This window comes from Tyto alba, unplaced genomic scaffold (genome assembly GCF_018691265.1).
Source record: "Tyto alba isolate M040663 unplaced genomic scaffold, T.alba_DEE_v4.0 Super-Scaffold_33, whole genome shotgun sequence".
Taxonomy (NCBI): Eukaryota; Metazoa; Chordata; class Aves; order Strigiformes; family Tytonidae; genus Tyto; species Tyto alba.
In genome coordinates, this window is record NW_024881308.1 from 11,232,556 (window position 1) to 11,241,119 (window position 8,564).

The window sequence follows — 8,564 nt, forward strand, 5'->3', positions numbered from 1 at the left end:
ATGTGGCTGGGACAAACATTGTGAGTGATGGCACTGGGCAGAATTGGTTCATACCAGGGCAGTGTGTTTCTTTCACAGATGTAGTGAAGAGGCAATATGTACAATCTCTGAATACTTCATTTATATATTTTTTTTTGTTTGTGTTATTTTTCCTCTAAAAGGGTAAAGGCAAAGTACTGAAGGTCTGCAGGGAGAAGAAAGGAAAGGGGAATGAATGTATCAGTGGTGAGCTGGGAGAAAGCTATTTTTTGAGTTACATTCCAGTCCCCTTCTAAAGAGGTGTGAAATTGCAGTCTTTTCATTTGTTACTCACTGTAGTATTTGAGAAATAAGCATTTTGGACCACCTGTAGACACAAGTGTTGCCAGGACGTGATGATTAACACAACTTCTAAAATATACAAACAATATACCATTCTGATACATTTTTACAGATTATATATACACACAGAAATTTGCTAAGTATGGTAAGAACTCGTTGAAGGAAAATGAGGCTAGACTTCTGGGGTTTTCTTCTGTTTCTGCTGCTGGACTGCTTATACAGCACATACAGTAAGATATTTTAGCTACCAGATGATGGAATCTTGCTTTTTACTAATGCACGAAACCAGGCTCTGAAATAATTGCCCCTTGGGATAGGAAATAAGGATGTTTCCATTTATTCCTGCGTGCAGTCAAGCTAAAGCCAGTCAATTGTTTAATGTACTGTCTTGGGTTCTATTTATATGTTTGGAACATTAGAAATGTTGGGTTTCCACTACCTTAATGCTTTTCCTCTACTGTATGTTTTAGACGGTACGTTATTTTGAGGCTCAACTACCTTATAAGCTGTGCAAATAGTATGAAACGAGCAGTGTCTTCTGCTCCATTCACTGAAAAGAGCAGTCAAACTCTGACCTGAACTTGTCTGTCATCTGAAATTATTCATCTTAAGGAGAATGTAATAGGTTATAACTTATTGCGAAATCTAAAAAGCACAGTTATCTGAACACACAGGAAGGTATTTGCTTTTTACTGATTCTCAAAAGTTCATGCTTTTTACTGCTTTTACATAGGCTATTCCCAGGATGGCTAGAAGAAAAAGTTCTAATGTAAGACTCCTCTGAATTTCTACTTGTCCTTTAAAAATGGAATATTCAGATGACTGTCCCATCTTGTCCCTTACTTCTCCCAGAAAAATAATGGATTTGGCCTTCATATAAGGGAAAATGTTTTTAAATGACTAGGATTTAAAAGTGAAAATTCTGAATCTGAAATGGTCCATTTTAATTATTGCCCTTCTGCAAAAATGTTATATGATATGTACCCTCAAAATAGTTGAATTCATGTCACTCAGTATAAAAATGGCTTGGGAAAAAAGAGTATTTCAACCATGTCTCGCTTGGCGGGCAGCAGGGGATGCCGGGGTCCTCCCAGGCCGCAGTGCTGCTTCCTTCCAGCTGAGGCAGCCCAGGGCATGGCCTTTGCAACCCTCTCACCTGCCAGGCAATCTGATTGTTACAGATTATTAATTGCAAACCTGATGATTATTCAAGACCCTGGCTCATGAAATCACCTGATTTCATGGCAGTGTTACTTCCAGTTTAAAAAGAATTTTTTTTTTACTGTTCGCAGCTTGAGAAATAATGATGCAAAACTAGTAATATATAAGAAAACAAGGAAAATGAATGAACATCTGTCTTAATTTAGTAACTGATTTCAGTTAACTTCACGTTTGACTCTGTTTTTGCTTTACCATTCACTTGTTTCACATTTACAAAGGGTTCATCTCGCCCTGTCTCTTGGCTACAGCCCTACTGCTGTCTGCTCCTCTGCTCCCACAGGCTTTTGCAGTAGGAATAAACCCAGCAATGCAGCTTGAAACAGGTCTAGCTGTGGTGGCCTGGTGTGCTTATTTATTTTAGCCCTTTCCTCTCTTATTTTCTTCCACATGTGATGTTTAGGTACATCCTTGTAGTTATTTTGGCCTAATGATGGGCAGCCTCAGTCCTGGCAGTGGGCTTGGGCTGCCTTGTGGGACACATTCTGCAATAGCATTTGATTTTTAATTTTTATTTTTAAAGAAAAAAAAATAGGGTGCTGTTAAGATTTTGTCCCAAAACTGTTATTTCACTAAAAGAACATTACAAGGTTAGGGACAAAAATGCTTCCCACTCACTAAAAGAAATCCCTGAAGTATAACATGTTTCTGTTCATTGATATTTGCAGGTTTTTGTATGGGGAACCTGGAGCCCATTTTGCCAAGCGCTTTGGGGTCCTGGTGGGATTGTGACCCGAGGCCTGATGGTGAGCCCCAGGAAATGCATACAGAACCGTGCAAATGAGAATTCATTCCTAAACGCTGGCCACAGCCAGAGATACCGTGCCTTTACAAAACCTGTGTGTTATTCAAACCACTTGTGGTCTATCATAACATTTCTATGGTGCCTGGCTATTGCTGCTGCCTATTGCCCAATGTCACATTATCCACATAGCTGCGTGGATGACCATCTGTAGAAATTACATGGGTCCTACACTGGAACCATATTTTAAAACAAATTGCTAAATTCTGTTCTGTATCATTTTCTGCTTTCTCCCTCTTTCATTTTCACTTTCACAGGATTATATAAATAAGATTTCTCTCAGTTTCAGATGCCATTTTGCATTCATTGAATGTTCTTGCATGTCATTGTTGTGTAGGGGCTGGCCACAAATTTTCCATTTTTCCTCTTTTTTGGCTAAGCAGCACTTTTTAACTGGTTCTTGTGAAGGCCTTGGGCACAGGCTACTACTATTCCATGACACATTCCCTGACAAATACTCCATTTGATCTACAGTGTTAACCATAATTTAAAATTAAAAACATGTAATTATACAGACACTTGTTCGTTCTGCCACGAAACTCAAACACATTAATAAATATAGGAGAAAGTTCAGAGGTCTACAACAAACAAAATAACAAAAGTCATCTTTTAGATTAGCTTTAGAGCTTATATTTCCATGTCAACTGGCATAGAACTGAGGAAAAAGTAGCAGTTTAAGAGGAACTGGAAGGTATTGTTCTTCACCTGATCACAGCAATAAAAAATGATTTTTAGTTAATTGAAAGGGGTTTTCAGTAACAAAGTGATTTAAAATGATGTCAGCTTGATTGTTACAGACAGGGATGATAAAGCACAGAGAAGGGAAAATGTTTGATTGCAGCCCTCTGGCAGGATGGTGCCTATCTGGGAGTGAAAACCACCTCTGCCAGGTCACCATCCTGTCCTTTGCATCACATCAACTCCATAGAGAAAGAAAAAAAACCCCAAACCACATCAACGGTGCAGGTTTTGAGGAATGTTAAGTGAAATGCATTATTTTGCCTTCGTAAGGTAGTAAGATGCTCTTTACGTTGCCAGGCTGCTGCACCTCTGCTTGTTGCTGGAAGACCACGGACCTGCAAAAACCACGAGGGATGAAGGAAAAGGCCCGTAGCCGTGAGCTGGGCTGCAAGGGGTGCATCGCCTGCCGGAGGTGGAGGGGCAGCCCCTGCCCTGGTGCAGCCTGGATGATGCTGGAGCTGAGCTGGGTGCTGGACTGTGAGCCGGAGCAGCTGGGATGGAGGCACATGTGGTTTTGGCTGTGCAAGAGGAACAGTAATTAACCTCCAGCAGAGGGGTAGGGCAGGTACCTGGGACCAGTAATTTTCTCCAACTCTTGCAGCAAAATTTACCTGAGCTCATTTGTCAGGCTTTGAATCCTTAAATCTATAAGTCTAATTAATTAAGAATCTCTAATTACCCCAAAACGGTGCTCTATATTTAAGGCAAAGGTGTGGTGAAATCCAGAGAAAACATGAGAGAAGCTGGAGGATGTTCAGAGCTGGAGATGCCAGGAAATTGTGCGTTTTCAGAGATCAAGGTGCATGGAGGTGCAAAGGAAGCCAGATGGCTCAATGTGTCAGTGACACCTAGGGCTGGTCCCAAACTGTCAGAAACTGTCCAGTATTTAGACATCTATCCTTGCATGTCCAAAGAAAGCAATGACCACGAAACCTCTCAGCAGGGGGCTTTCACATTGGAGACCCAGAGACAAGTAACCTTTAGGATTTAAGCCCAAATCTGGATGTTTTCTGTACCAGAAGCACATTGGACAAGGTTCTGGTTCTTTACAACGTTGAACAAGAAAGCCCAGTGGGGACAGTATTGAAAACAGCAGTACACAGATTCTGGCTTTGTCTTCATAAGAGGAAAATTCACAGTTGAGGTCTTATTATATTAAGTTAAAAATTTATAGCTTTTAAATAGGCTGTAACCAGTTAATGCGACTCAGACGAAGATGTAATGTGGACAGAGGCATTACCTAGGCTATTTTTGCCTTACTGCAGAGGTTACTGTTTTCTAGACCTCACACAAGTTTCTCTAGAAGCCCAGCCTAAAGCACATTTAGGAATTAAGCTATGAGGTCATCTGATTAAGTGAGGGGGATCAGCTGGGTTTTTGGCTGATTGACCTCAGCAGTGCAGCAGATATAAGTCTGAAACATTTAATTCTGAACACTGGTGGGTTGGAGCTTTATCCCTGGGGCTGGTCAGCACCCTTGCTGCAGTGACGGTAAGGCATGGTGTAAGGCTGCTTCTTCACCTGCGGTGGGTGTCTGATAACAGTGTGTACAGGGCCTGTAGACAGGGGACATCTGCATCTGTATGAGGTCGTTGTGAAGATGTTAAAGGAGGAGAAAAATTATGCATGCTTCTACGTGAAAGGTAGGGTCTCCACTTCAGAGCCTCAAGTACTGTTTTCTAGCTCCAATAGTAGGAAATCTTTGTATTGTCTGGCAAATAAACACCTGTACTTAGTGGCTTTGTCTGGTGGAAGATAAGAGTTGATAAGATCCTGGTAAGGCTGTTGTGAAGCACTCTTGTTAACTTCCCTGCAGAGTGTTTCCAGAGATTCACTCCAGAAAAACTGCTAGACTGGGGGAAGAATTCAGAGTGATCAGTGATCTTTATTAACGTTTGAAGTAAAAATGACCTCTGTCTGGTATTCTTCAGGACTTTTGTGATTGCAGTGTTAAAAAGAAACATAAATGTAACAGAAATCAATCCTTTTTTTTTTTTTTTTTTTTCATATTTGCTGGCAAAGTATGGCATAGCAAATTGCATCAGAAAGGTAAAGATGAGAATGAGTCGTTGGATGCTAGCTAAAAAGGTGAGAGAAATGTGTTAAATCAATTATGGGATTTCCTTTCCATTAATTTTTCTCAGGTAGCTCAAGATACAGGGTGAGGCGGGGGGGGAAGCATGGTGCCTTGTTTGGATTGCTTCAAGCAGCACGGTTTGTCTGGGTTGGTCAGGACATGACAAATGTTTTCCCTTGCCACCCTCTTGAGAACCCTGAGGTTTTTCCCTTGGAAGCCTTCTCCGCCCTGCGCTGTGCCGTACAGGTGGTGATGCTGCAGGGACGCCCCGACGCCGCTGCCCGTGGGGACCCGGGCTGTAACTCGGCCCCTTCGTGCAGTGCCGCGGGTGGGTCGTGCCCGGGCACCCCGTGGGTGCTGACTCAGAGCGGTGGGGGCCACCTCCGGAACCACCACCCAGCTCTGGCAGCACCTGGCTCCATCCGGAGGTCTCGCAGCCAGCGCCGAGCAGGCCCTGGCCTGTTGGGGCTGGGAGATCTGAGGAGATCACAGCCGGGGCCAGGGGTGATATGGCCCTAGGCCATCATCTTACATAAAACCCACAAATTTGCATAATGTGTTTTACAGGATTAAAACTGAGGAAACTTTTTTTTTTTTTTTCCCTTTTGCATAAAAGGATAGAAAATAGGTGAAAGAGCTTTACAAAAAATGGGATGTCAGAAACCTGTGGTTTCCAAAATGACACTGTCAGTAATTTGGGTTTGAAATTATTTCAAGGGTGACTGTCTAATTTGGAAATCTGTTATAGTGTACTTGGGGAAAACAATCCATAGTATGGTAGGACCATAAACAGAAAGCGAATATTGTACCAGTGATGGGGAAACTCATCCCTTTTGAAGGAGCTGTTTCTCCAAACCTGTTGGATGCTGCACGTAGGAGAAACCCCTCCTTCCACAGCAGGGCTGTGGCGTGGAGAGAGTTGCCAAAGCTTGTCGAGTCACAAAACCAAGGCGTTCTTACATTGCTTAATTACAGTGGGTGACTCGAATGCTAATGTAGAGGTCAGTAAATGGTCTATGATCTCCAGAAATGCACCTTACTGGCAGACTTGGCCAATGTTGGCTTGCTGGGAGTGAGTGGATTTCATGCAAAGGCCACTGTGAGGATCAGGCTGCTGATGACTTGTTGCTCAGCTGTACGTGCCTCCTGCACCACGCTTAGTGCTTCCCATAGGGGCTAATTCTGCAAAAGCTCTTTAGTGAAAAAATATGTGGAAGTGAGGGAAAAAAATTCCAGGAAATTGCAAAGCTTGGATGTTGTCTCTGCTGCGATGCATTAGGAAATACTGGCTGGTGCTTGTGAAAGTCTGATAAATATCCCAGAGTGTAGCTACAGCCATGGACCTCATTAGCTACAGCTGCTTCATCAAAAAAAAAAAAAAAAAAAAAAGAGTAAGCTGAGAAATTTGCTGCTTTGGGGAGAGCAGAAGGCAAAAAATGCCCCTGCTGGCTGGATGTAAATGTGGGCTTGGAAATTCAGTCATCTGCTCCTGTAAAATGTGAATCGTGGGGCACATGGGGCTCCTGGGCCTGTGGTAGGACAGGTGCCCAGCTCCCTCTCTGGGAACGGGGTGGCTGGGCTGGACAGCAGAGCTGGCTGGAAGCTGTTTTCAGCTGTTGCTTAAGGACCTGACTAGGATTTTAATAGCTGGTTTAACTGAACCAACCAAAACGCTTCCTGCACAGCCCTGTACTTGTAGGTGATGAAGAGACTTGAATGAGAGGCAGTATTGGATTTCCTGAGAGGTTTTGTTTTAGCAGGGTTTGGTTTACTAATCCATCGCTCAACCACTCCCTGCGGGACTTCCAAAGTTGTGGTCTACAGCTTTTTCCCCAGGATTTGGCAATGGTCTCCACAGCTGTGCCCATGTCCATGTCTGCATTCATCTGTTTGTGCAGAGGGAAAGGCAGTGGCAGCTGTTTGCTCTGGTAGCAGGAGATGTAAATTTGTGTCTTGTTACATCTGAAGTATCTATGGTCAGATTAGACACGTATTTAGGGCCCCTAACTGTTACTGAAATAAATAGAAGTGAAATACCTAAGTGCTTTGCAGATCAAGGAGAGATGTCTAAAAGGCAAATAGCTGACTGCCATAGGAGAGTTGTGAGGGGTGTGAATGGGCTTGCACTGTGGTCCTGGGGCAAAAAGTACTACAGACAGGAAATCTATACTGTCAGCCCGGCCAATATAAAGTGGTTGTACAAGGAACCAGACTTGTGCCAGGTGAAAAATTTAAAATTTTACAATTTTTTGTTATGTTTCTTTTCCTCCCACTTGCCCTTTCACATCTCTTATGAAGTAGGCCTCATAAAATTAGTAATTGGGAAGGGGAAAATACCCTGCCTTGTACTAGGGTGCAAACTTAAAAATGGGAAAAATGAAATAAACCTGTTGAAAGAGAATTGCATGGAGGAGTAGCTCCATGGAAATATGGCTCATTGAACTTGTAATACTCAGTATCTCTGTATGTTTTTCTGCTTCTTTCCTCCTGTCCTTCCCTTCTTCCCTGGGGTTTATATCCCTGCGTTTTCAAGTGTGTCCTTGCACAGATTCAGGATGGATGACACAGGAAAAGATGACTTTTGTCGCGGTTCCTACACGCAGTTCCCCAACCTCTAAATATGGCCTGGATCAGTGTGTGTTTAGGGGTGTCAACACACCTTCCACTCAGGAAAGGTGGAAATGGTTATTACATGATACATTGGAGCTGGGATGTTGTGGAATATCCTCTCTTGGGAGTTTAATGAGCCACATTACAATAACAAGTCAAGCAAACTAGTCTGTGCTGCTGCTGCTGGATGTGAGAGCTGATTCCTGGAGCTGGTGATTTGATGCCTGGCTGCCAAGAATCTCTTTAGTTGACTCTTGTGTCCTGTACTTATTTCTGAAGCTTGAAAGACCATCATATGCAGGCAACTTTGGGACTGTGTCCCAAGTCCTTTATAGACAACAAAAGTTGTGGCTCCCAGCTTACCCAAAAGAGCAGTTTGAAGGAAAGAAGGGTCTTGTTTCTGAGGAAGAAACCTGAAAACTTATGAAGCCTGAACTGGGCAAATAATAGAAAGAACTAAACTTCTGTCTCTCTTTTTTTCTGTTGTTGCTTTTAGTTACTGCCAAAGGAGAGTGTTCCCTTTGACCTGTGTTAGCTGACCTTTACAATACAAGGGAAAGGTGTTAAAGAATGTATACGCTTCTCAAAGATGTGCACCTTAAAAAACGCCTGAGGCCCAGAGTCTTCCATCAGGGTTAAAATCCAGAGCTAGGAGGCAAGTAGGAAATTGCATCCCTGGGGAAGGAAGAAGCTGAGGGTAAAATGCACCACTTCTCTTCCAGGCTGTGTTGACTGTAGCCTGGCCACAGTGGCAATGTTGCAGGACTTGCTGATGGGAGACTTCTGCAGATTTTT